Source organism: Cebus imitator, unplaced genomic scaffold (assembly GCF_001604975.1).
Source record: "Cebus imitator isolate Cc_AM_T3 unplaced genomic scaffold, Cebus_imitator-1.0 Scaffold117, whole genome shotgun sequence".
Taxonomy (NCBI): domain Eukaryota; kingdom Metazoa; phylum Chordata; class Mammalia; order Primates; family Cebidae; genus Cebus; species Cebus imitator.
Window position 1 is genome coordinate 6444646 of NW_016107432.1, and position 11266 is coordinate 6455911.

General features: G+C 51.3%; 1 protein-coding gene across 4 annotated transcripts in view; it reads right to left on the minus strand.

Moving 5' to 3' along the window:
- TBC1D14 (TBC1 domain family member 14) overlaps positions 1-11266 on the minus strand; it is a 126012-nt gene that overhangs the window by 99363 nt on the left and 15383 nt on the right. The gene's annotated exons all lie outside the window — the stretch shown is intronic.

An 11266-nucleotide genomic window follows, 5' to 3' on the forward strand; every position in this document is an offset into this window, starting at 1 on the left:
CCTTTTTTTTTTTTTCTTTTTTTGAGACAAGAGTCTTGGTCTGTCGCCCAGGCTGGAGTGCAGTGGCGCAACCTCAGCTCACTGCAACCTCGACCTTCTGGGTTCAATTGATTCTCATGCCTAAGCTTCCCACGTAGCTGGGATTACAGGCACTCACAACCACACCCAGCTAATTTTTGTTATTTTTAGTAGAGACGGAGTTTTGCCAGGTTGGCTAGGCTGGTCTCGAACTCCTGACTTGCCTCGGCCTCCCGAAGTGCTTAAACAGTCAATTCTGAGTCCTCATCTGCCCTGCCCTCTCAGCAACCTCTGCCCAGTTGCCCCTCCCCTCGGTGACGCCCATGCTCACCGAGCCCACACCTGGCTTCCAGACCCCACACTCGTGCCCTCCCGGCTCACCAGCCCTGCCTTCTCGCTCTTGCTGCTTCCTCCTCCCCTCCCAGATCTCGCGGTGCTGGCAGACCTGAGGCTCACTCCTTGGCCTTCTTCTCTGTCCGCTTGTTTCCAAGGAGATCGCACCTGGTTTCAAACACCTTCCAGTGCCAACGACTCAGTGTATACCACCCATCCAGCCCCACTCTTGCCAGGGTCCCGTCTAGTCACCTGCTCCACCTCCTTCCTGTAAATGTCTAAGATGTCTCAAACTCCACCCCTCATCTTCTCTCCAACTTGGCAACTCTATTTTCCACTGGCTGAGGCCAAAAGTCTTAGAAGTCATCTTTGCCTCCTTTGTCTTCTCTGCACCCACATCCATTCTTCAAATCACACCCTCCCACAGCTACCACCCGGGCGAAGCCAACATCACCTCTTGTCTGGACTCCTGCAACAGCCTCCTAGCACGCCCTGCTCTGCCCTTCCCCTGTCCGAATGCCTCCTCTCGATACGGCACCTCAGGGCATTCTGTTTAGGACTCAATGAAATTGCTACTCCTATGAAAGGCAGAGTTCTAAGATTCCCTCTCCTGGATGGTCATACCCTGTAAAATCCCTCCCTTTGAACATGGGCCTAAACTAGGAGTACGATGGGACAGTCGATCTGTGATCAGTCACTGTGTGACTTTCTTTAAGAGAGGTAGGCCAGGCACAGTGAGTCATGGTGGTTCAACCCCAACACTTGGGGAAGCCAGGGCAGGAGGATCTTTTGAGGCTAGGAGCTCAAGACCAGCCTGAGCAACAAAGTGAGACCATGTCCCTACAAAAATTTTTAAAAATTAGCTGTGTGTGATGGCTCATGTCTGTGATCCCAGCTGTTCTGAAGGCTGAGGTGCAAGGATGGCTTGAGCCTGGGATTTCAAGCAGTGAGCTATGATGGCACCACTGAAATCCAGCCTGGGTGACAAAGCAAGGCAAAAGAAAGAAAGAAAAGAAAGAAAGAAGAAAAGAAAAAGAGGTAATTCTCAGAGGGCCTTATGCAATTTCAGTGAGCCCTTAGAAGCAATCAGTGCTCTTTTTGGAAAGAGATTTAGAGGGTAAGACAGACTCGACACAAGAGAATCCTTGTTGCTGGTTTTCAATATGGAGGGGCCACACAGCAAGGAATCTGGGTGACTTCCAGGAGCTGCAAGTGACCGTTGGCTGACAGCAATCAGGGAAATAAGGGGTTGAATTCATAGCTGCAAGCAACAAGCTCTGCCAACAGCCTGAGTGAGCCTGGATGCAGACAATTCCTTAGCCAGACCTCAGACAGGGATGCGGCCGCCACCATGCTGGTTCATCCTGATAAGTGCCCGAGGGGAACCCAGCCACACTGTGATGGACAGCCATGTTGTTTAAGCCACCAAATGTGCGGTTATTCGTTACGCAGCAGTAGAAAACCAGGACAACTCCTCCCTCAAAATTCTGCAGCTGAGCCAAGCACAGTGGTGCAGTAGGCCCGGCTATTCTGAGGTTGAGTCAGGATGACCGTTTTGAGTCCAGGAGTTCAAGGCCACATTACACTATGACTGCACCTGTGAATGGCCACTGCACTCCACGCTGGGTAACGTAGCAAGACCCCACCTCAAGAAGACAAACACTCTGCAGTGGCTCCCCATTTACTCTAAGTCAAAGCCAACATCATTCAATGGCCCATATGCCCATACAGAACCGGGTCCCACCGATGTGACGTCCATCCCCAGGGCCTCTGTGCTCAAATGCATCAGGCCTGCTTCGTCCTTCCCCTTCACTGGATCACTCTCCTCCCAAGTACCTGCTTGGTTAACTTTGTGACTGACACCTTCAGGTGTTTTTTTTTTTTTTTTTTTTTTTTTTTTTTAAGACAGAGTCTTGCTCTGTCACCCAGGCTAGAGTGCAGTGGCGTGATCTCAGCTCAGTGCAACCTCCAACATGATTCAAGCCTGAATGGCTCAAGCTATTATCCTGCCTCAGCCTCCCTAGCAGCTGGGATTATAGGTGCATGCCAACACACCCAGCTAATTTTTGTATTTTTAGTAGACAGGGTTTCACCATGTTGGCCAGGCTGGTCTTGAACTCCCGACCTCAAGTGACCTGCCCTCCTTGGTCTGTCAAAGCGCTGAGATTACAGGAATGAGCCACCGCACCTGGCCCCCTTCAAGTCTTTGCTTCAATCTCTCCTCCTCCTTCAGGCATATCCCGAGCAGCCTATTCACTGTGTAACCTGTCTTCTCCAGTCCTCCCAGGACTCGTACCACCCCTGCTTGCTCACTTTCTCCGCAGCTCTTCGGTCAGCCAGCACATACCCTCCATGTACTCACTGTGTTTATCATCAGCGCCCTCTGCTAGAACATAAGCTCTGCAAGGACAGGGGCTTTGTTTTGTTCACAAATGAATTCCAAGCACCTAGAATACTGCCTTGGCATATGGCAGATGCTCAGTAAGTTTTTTTTTTAAGTATGTATGGTGAGAAACATATTTAAGAACATAGCACAGTGCCTGGTACACAGCAGCCACTCAAAAAATGGATCACTGTCGGGTGTGGTGGCTCATGCCTGTAATCTCAACACTTTGGGAGGCTGAGGGGGGCGGATCATGAGGTCAAGAGATCAAGACCATCCTGGCCAACACAGTGAGCCCCCCCCCAACCCCGACTAAAAATACAAAAATTATTTGGGCGTGGTAGCACGCACCTGTAGTTCCAGCTACTCGGGAGGCTGAGGCAGGAGAATCGCTTAAAAACCTGGGAGGCAGAGGTTGCAGTGAGCCAAGATGGCACCTGGCAATCAAAGTGAGACTCTGTCTCAAAAAAAAAAAAAGAATCATTATTGTTGTGATTTGCTGCCAAGAGAAAACAAAGCCCAGCAAAGCACAGGGAAGCAGCACACCCTCACAAGCCCAGCCGTTCTTTCTGAACATGGCCTGACACTGGCCAGGTCTGCAAACAGCATCTGCAGCAGTCACCAGACAACCTCCTGTGTGTCCGGCGCACACGCAGCTGGTGTCCTACGGCTCCTTTAAGCCCTGTGTGCAGTGACACCATCAGTGGCACCTCTCCAGAGGTGAACTGCAACCTCAAATTGAAGCTCAGCCGGATGTAAAGAAAGGTCTCCGGTTATGGTTACCAGTGACCTCCCAGGTGCTGAATCAACCCTAGGTAAGAGCCCAGCTGTGTAAACCCGTGACTGGAAAAAAAGTGCAGACATTCTGCAATCAAGAGGTCATCAAGCTGATGAATTTGCCTGGCATGAGAACACACAACCAAGGAACGTCAACCCTTGCGATGGGGGAATCGAAACAGGGTCAGAAGACCCAGAGCAAGGCCGGGCGCAGTGGCTCCTCACAGATTTTTAGTGAGGAATAACGGGAAGCATCCTACAAATTTCTTGCTCGCTAAAACCCTCCCTGCTTCTCTCTGGCTCAAGGCCTCCAGGGGGTACCTGCAGTGATCCTCCCGCATCTCCCTCCCCTGCAGTGACCAGCCCATGAGGCCACCAACCCAGCAGCAGGCCTCGTGACACAGGCTGACTCCAGCCTCACTCCCACCTCACTCCCACACCGTCAAATGCCTGGAGTAACTGGAGGAAAGCATGCTCAACCTGCTGGCCTGCGACGGCTTGAGAAGCAAGTCTCCAACCGCCTTCCCAGGGAGGAGCTGCAGTACCCTGACAGATGCCACCCAGCTGGCCGCCCTGACCCAGCTTAGAGCTCTGCTTACTTCCTCCCTTTCACGGAGTGTCACAGCTCCAACAATGCCCTGCAAAATCGCCACTGCACTTCTGATTTCCCGTTCATCTCCTCTTGCTCTCCCAGCCCCGAGCTTCCCCCTTTCTGATCATGGTACACGTGTCACAAGAGACAGGGTGGTGTCTTCTGTAGAAACAGCATGCATGGACTCAGGAGTTAACAAGTGAATGTTCAAATCGCAGCTCTGCGGTCTGTGCCGTTAGTCTTTCCAAACCTGTCTCCAGTGAGCTGTGAAATGCTTTAGAAGGAGACTGAAGTGCCTGGCCCAGAACCTGAGCTCAGAACAGGGCAAGTGCCTTCTCCAAAGGGAGCTGTTCATCTGACGGTGTCGGGCTATCAAGTTTAACTCATGCTCATCAAGGCAGCCCATCAACTCCTGTGCAGATTTTCATCTTACCCTGTCTGGTGGTGACAGGCTTTGAGTCCTGAGTCTCCACGTGGTCCTCAAAATCGTGCCCCATCTGGGAGCCTACCACCTCTCTGGTCTCCTCTCCTATCCCTGCCCCTCCTGAGCACCTCACGCTACTGGCACCTTCCCAGAGGGGCTGGGCTCTCCCCTGCTCCCCTCCCTTTGCACAAGCTGATCCCTCACCGTCTCCACCCTCGTGTGGGTGGAAAGCACTTTCGGAGGCCAGTTGGCATCTCAGCCTATTACTTCTTTCCGGGCTCCTGGGGGGCTTCGCTGCTTTGTTCATATCTCTCTTCAGATCCTCACCACAGAGTAGAGAGACTGACCCAGTGGCCTCCAGCATTGCCTGCCCCTCTTCTAAGCTTCCTGCTTTCCTACTGCCTGGCACCTGCATCCCAACACCTTGATCAGACGGGTCTTTTCATTATCACAACTCTAATGTAATGTACGTACTCCTCAGCTCATTTTGCAAACAAGGACACTAAGCCCCAGAGAGACTAAGCACCTGCTTCACCCAAGACCACACACCAGCAAACACGGTAGATGTCAAGAGACCACCACCCAGGACTCCCTCCTGACCCAGGGAGTGCGCAAAGCAACACACCAGCTCATATAGAGCAGCAGCCACGCAGGTACACAGCAGGTGCTGTCTACATATCCATAACGCCAGGGCAAAGTCACCAGCAATGTTAAAGAGCTGACTGCACAGAAAGGCATAGTTACAGTGTTCCATCTCAATTCACTAGTGCTAATGCTGAGACAGACAAAGCAGGAGTAAATTACAGTCAGGCAACAGGAAAACAGACTAGACATTAACATGCCTGTGGTGTGCCTGGCACTTCACGTCTATGCACACTCCCTCCCCACGTAATCCCAACGACCCTTAGAAGCATGAACTTATTTCTATTTCTCTGTATCCTTGGGCAAAACACTTAACCACCCTTGCCTCAGTTTCCTCACATGCAAATGAGAATTCCCGGTACCTACTTTACTTAGTCAGCTTTCAGTGAAGGATACAGAAACCACTCTAGGCATTTCAGGCAGAAAGAAATTTAACTCAGGGAATTAGACAATTTCAAAATTGCTGGTAGTTGGCTCTAAGCTAGGCCCCCAGGAGCAGCTCCCTGAACAGGAGAGAACTGACGCACCAGGGGAGCTGCCACATCTGATGCAACAATACCCCGGGACTGGGAAGCCACCACGGCTGCCTGTGACACTGGCTCCCTTACAGCCGCCTCAACACCCAGGGAGTGAAGACGGCCGGGGATGACACTGAAGGAGAGCCTCATGTCTCTATGACATCACCAGGCAGCAGGAAACAGCCAGAAGGACAAGAAAAATGGCATCTGCCGAACTGCTGCCTCCAGTCTCTCACATGGGAGAATCTGATGGTATCTAATTGATATCCAGAACCCTAGCTGCAAGAGACTCTGAGAAATGACCATTTTTAACTCTCCAGCTGCTATAGTACAGGAAGGGGGGAAGGAGGTTGATCCGGAGGATGGCAGGCCAGCTACCAAATCCCACACCACACTACTGCAGATGGCTGCTGAGGATCAAGCAAGGCAGCCTTGGAGAAGGGAAGAACAGCATCTAGCAAAAGCGGAACATTCCCTGCTCTTCCCTGCACTGGGGGCTCAGGCAGTCATGTGTTGCCAGCGGCATCCCCCTCACTGGTGAGCTAACTCACCTCCCCAGGGAGAAAGCCCCAGCGCAGGTTCCTTTCTTAGCACTACTGTCACTTTCCAAAGAATCAAATCCCAAAAGCCTAGTCACCACAGGAACTAAAACTTCCGGTTGACACTTTTATATCCAGACAAAGTACCTATCTGAAGATTTATGTTTCTTAAGTCAGTGGTTTCAAATATTTTCATACAGCTGAATCTTAAAAAAAAAAAAGTGAAATCTTGTGTGAAATCCCAACAAAAGCAGAGAGTAGGGCCAGAAATCTAACCTATTCACTGGGTACGTGCTCCACCTGGAGATTTACTTGTATTATCTGATTTAACCCTCACATTGACTCCTTTTTTTTGTTTGTTTGTTTGTTTGTTTTTTGAGATGCAGTCTGGTTGTGTTACCCAGGCTGGAGTGCAGTGGTGCAATCTCAACTCACTGCAACCTCCACCTCCCAGGTTCATGATTCTCCTGCCTCAGCTTCCCAAGTATAGCTGGGATTACAGGCGCCCACCAGCACACCCAGCTAATTTTTGTATTTTTAGTAGAGACGGGGTTTCACCATGTTGGCCAGGTTGGTCTTGAACTCCTGACCTCAGGTGATCCGCCCACCTCTGCCTCTCAAAGTGCTGTGATTACAGACGTGAGCCACAGCACCCGGCCCCCTCACATTAACTCTTAACAAGAGGTGCAATTAACCCCATGTCACTCAAGTACACACTGGGGATGGCAGAGGCCAAGTGACTTTCTCAAGATCACACAGTATAAAAATGGCAGAGCTGAGGTTCAAACTTGGGTCAGAGCAGCCCCCGCTCTCAACCACTACATTCCTCTCTGCCTGTGAACCAGGGTGAACCAGACACAGACTCTGCCCCAAGGAGCTCCCAGCCACGTCGGGAAGCAGTCTGGAAAAATCCATCATTCCGGTTCTTTAAACACAGCCAGGTGCCCCCCACCTCCCAGCCTGCCACAAGCTGTTCCCTCTGCCCCACACCTTCACTGGGCAAGCTCCTTCTCCTTCAATGCAGTTCAAACACCTCTCCTCAGCAAAGGGCACTCAGATCATCTCTTCTGAGAGCTCCATAAAGGGGTTACACAAGAGACGATGTACTTGATCAAAGCTAATTATTAACTTCTAGACCAACGTGGATTAGGAGATTAAACCCTTGGCTTCATAGAACCCAACCCTATAATCCTGTGGAAAATAAACTCGCCACAAGCATGTGACTTTCTCTTACATTTGCTGTCCAGGTTTCTAGATAAATACTGTTAATCTACACTGGGTTCATATTATCCCTTAACATGGCCCTTCTCTTCCATACAAATGAAAATCGTCCTCAAGTTATGCTAGTAAATTTCCTTCAAAGAAGGAAATCCCAACATTTATTCCCAAAGGCTGAACGATTCTGCCAGCCCCTCCCTGGGGTATCTGGCAACGTCTGGAGACAGTTTTGGCTGCCACGACCGGGGGAGTGCTGCTGGCATCTCGTGGGTGGAGGCCAGGGACGCTGTAAGGTGCCCTCCAGTGTGCAGGATGACTGCCCACAACAAAGTGGCATCTCTCCCAGAACATCGGCTAGTCAGAGCAGCCCTGCTCTCACTTCTTCAGCAACAGGTTGACAGAGACAAGTACAATATGGGAGAACTAGAGAAAGCTTTAGAAAACTTATTTTTTAGAAATGATAATATTTCTGTTAGAACCATAGAAAGCTACTACTTCTGGAGTGCCAGGGAGTTAAATGCCCTACCTATTTGATCTCTAACCGTATACAGTAGTTTTATCCCCTACTTAAGGCTCAGAGAGGTAACATGCCCAAGGTCACACACTGATTAAACAGGAGGGCTCACGATGAACCCAGCCAGCAGGAACTCCTGAACCGGCACTCCCAGCTGCAGTGCCAGCCCTCCCCACCCCCAGTAACAGCACTCATGCCCGCCCCCACAGCCCGTGAAATGCCTTGTCTGTCTACCCCATCAGACTGTGAGCTCCGCAGGGGCAGGCACTCTCTCTAAAGCTCAAGCTGAAGTCTGGGACAGAGGTGCTTGTGACAGTGCAAGTGACAGTGTGGGTGAAGGACAGATGTAGCCTGGGCCTGCAGCTTCTGGTCAGGACTGGCCAGCCATCCTGTCACTCCCCTTCTCCGATCTCACCCAGGCAACCCCATCCAGCAGCCAAAGTCAAACCTGCCCATCTCCACTCTTCCTCCGAGCACGTTCTCCTAGGCTACACTGTCCACACATCCTTCACAACCCAGAGACTGATCCACTGAGGACAAGGAAAACAAAAGGCAAGAGAGTGTGGGGACAAAGTGGGGAAACGGGATGGCTCAGAAGCCAGGGCTGGGAAGCCCAGAGGGCCAGCTCTAGCCCCAGCCCCGCCTGCAACAAAGACTCACAACGTCCACAGCCTTCTGGGTACCTGCTGTGGGCCAGGCCCTGGGCTGAGCTGATGAACATTCGCTGTAACTCTACTCACCTGTAAAACGTTTAGTGCGCTCTAAACATTCTGGCACTGAAACCCTTTCCCCTCAAAGAAACTCTAGATGGAAACTCTTCTCTAACATTTTTAAGACTCTAGGACAAGAAAACCCTAGACTCTGCCCATGTCATCACTTGTTTTGACTCCCTTTTCTTCTATTCCATTATCTTCCCAAAGGTAATTCAGAGAGGCTCATAATAACAATGTCACAGCCATCAAAAGAAAGATAAGGAGACAGGAGCCAAGGAATAAGAGAAAAGACACTTGTTTTCTATGGCGCAAGGCTGAGTGTGACTTTCAAGCAACAGACGCTTTAGTAATGATCTAGAAACTGCATAACCAGCGATGCTTCCTTTCAAGGGGGAAGAGGATCCAATACACACAGCTCAGTCAGCTGAATCGCAAAGGCAGCAGACACAGCAACGTGGCTATGATCACCAGAAGCAACTGATGCTTAAAAGTTTACTACATGTCTGGATCTGTGTTAAATTTCTCACATCCTAACCCACTTAGTCCCCACTGCCACAGAAGGAAGGGCTCATTATCCCCACTTCTCAGGTGAGGCAGCACAGACAGAAAGTGCAGGGACAACGGTGAGCGGGTGACGTCTGTCAACAGCATAATGGGCACATGTGCCCAGCTCCTCCGTGTACTGTTTTCAGGATGAGAAAACTGACTGGGAGGTGAAGGAATTTGCTCAAGACCACAGAGCTGGACATGGTGCAGGTTGTGGGAATTCCAAAGCCACACTCCTTCCACCGTGCTGCTTCCCAGCCAATCCCATTTCCAGCAAGGTTTCCCAGATTTGCCAAGAAGCCCAGGTATTCTGAAAACCCATCCTCAGGCCCTTCTCGCTGAGCTTCTGATTCTGATGTCTGGATGGATCCTGAGGACCACATGGAACAGGGACCAGGTGGCATTCATAAGCAGGGACAGCTGAGCGCACTCGCCTGAGCACAGGGGAGAGTTCCGCCACGCAAATCTAACCACAGCAACACCGCTGCAGCTATAGCCCCAGAAGAGATAGTGACACGGTCTCCCAAAAAGTTCCCGGGTTCCTCCCACGGACAGCAATCGCTGAGTTACTGCGTTCTGAGACCAGGAACTCCACTGATGGTACCAAGACACCTATCTGTTAGTACACTCAAGAAGACAGTTTCCTGACAAAACCACAGGCCACACCACAGATCGTTTGCTCAGGACTGGTCTTAGGCTCGTCTGCGATGATCCCATTTCGCTGATGAAGCAGCTGAGGCAGTGATACATTACTACGTGTGGCCACAGTCACAGAGTCTCTAGTGGACTCCAGCCAGCACACCACACCACCTCAAAGGGACACCCAGTACTGCAATGTCTGACACGGGTTCTGCTACAGACACGTATGTGGCAACCAGGTCCACTGCAGAAATGTTCCCACCTGTCAAGCCCTGGCCCCAGAGACCTCCAAAGAGCAGCTATGGAGCAGATTGCTATCTTTTTTTTGTTTGTTTTTTGAGATGGAGTCTTGTTCTGTCACCCAGGCTGGAGTGCACTGGTGCAATCTTGGCTTATCACAACCTCTGCCTCCCGGGTTCCAGGGATTCTCAATCTCCCAAGTAGCTGGGATTACAGGCCCGCACCACCATGCCTGGCTGTTTTATATTTTTAGTAGAGACGGGGTTTTACCATGTTGGCCAGACTGGTCTTGAACTCCTGACCTCAAGTGATCCACCCACATCGGCCTCTCAAAGTGCTGAGATTACAAGCGTGAGCCACCGCACCCAGCCACAGATCTCAATTCTACACATACTCTCCACAGCCCCCGTGTCCCTCCTCCCAGCACACCACGGTTCAACAGTTCACATTTGCTTGTGTGACTGACTGAGGTGTCCACTCCCACCACTCCCAGGCTACAAGCCCACCCTAAGTCATAACCCAAGACAATTTCTCTCACCGTATTACCCCACCTGACTGGCCTAGAACGTGGCCTGGGAAACAGGCACTCATTGAACCAAAGCACAAGAGCACAAATAAGAGGCAGGAGCTGAAGGCACAGCCCCCATGGGGCTTCAGGGACACAGGAACTCCAGCACCTGGGTGACAAGGCCCCATGGGGACAGGCTGCATGGCCTGGCCCAGCAAGGGTGGGAATGCATGTGGCTGCAGTGCACCTCCACAGCAGGGGCAGTGCCAGGACAGGCACACAAGAGCATAGCAGGAGCATGGGGACACGGCTGGCACACCCAGGATGCCAGCACTGCACTACACCAGTGAGGGCTGGCACTAGAAATGGGAGTTACTGGCTGGGCGCGGTGGCTTACACCTGTAATCCCAACACTTTGGGAGGCCAGGACAGGTGGATCAAGAGGTCAGGAGATGAAGCCCATCCTGGCTAACAGAGAGAAACCCCATCTCTACTAAAAATACAAAAAATTAGCCAGGCATGGTGGCAAGCACCTGTAATCCTAGCTACTCGGCAGGTTAAGGCAGGAGAATCACTTGAACCTGGGAGGCGGAGGTTGCAGTGAGCCAAGCCTGCGCCACTGCATTTCAGCCTGGTGACAGAGCAAGACTCCGTCTCAAAAA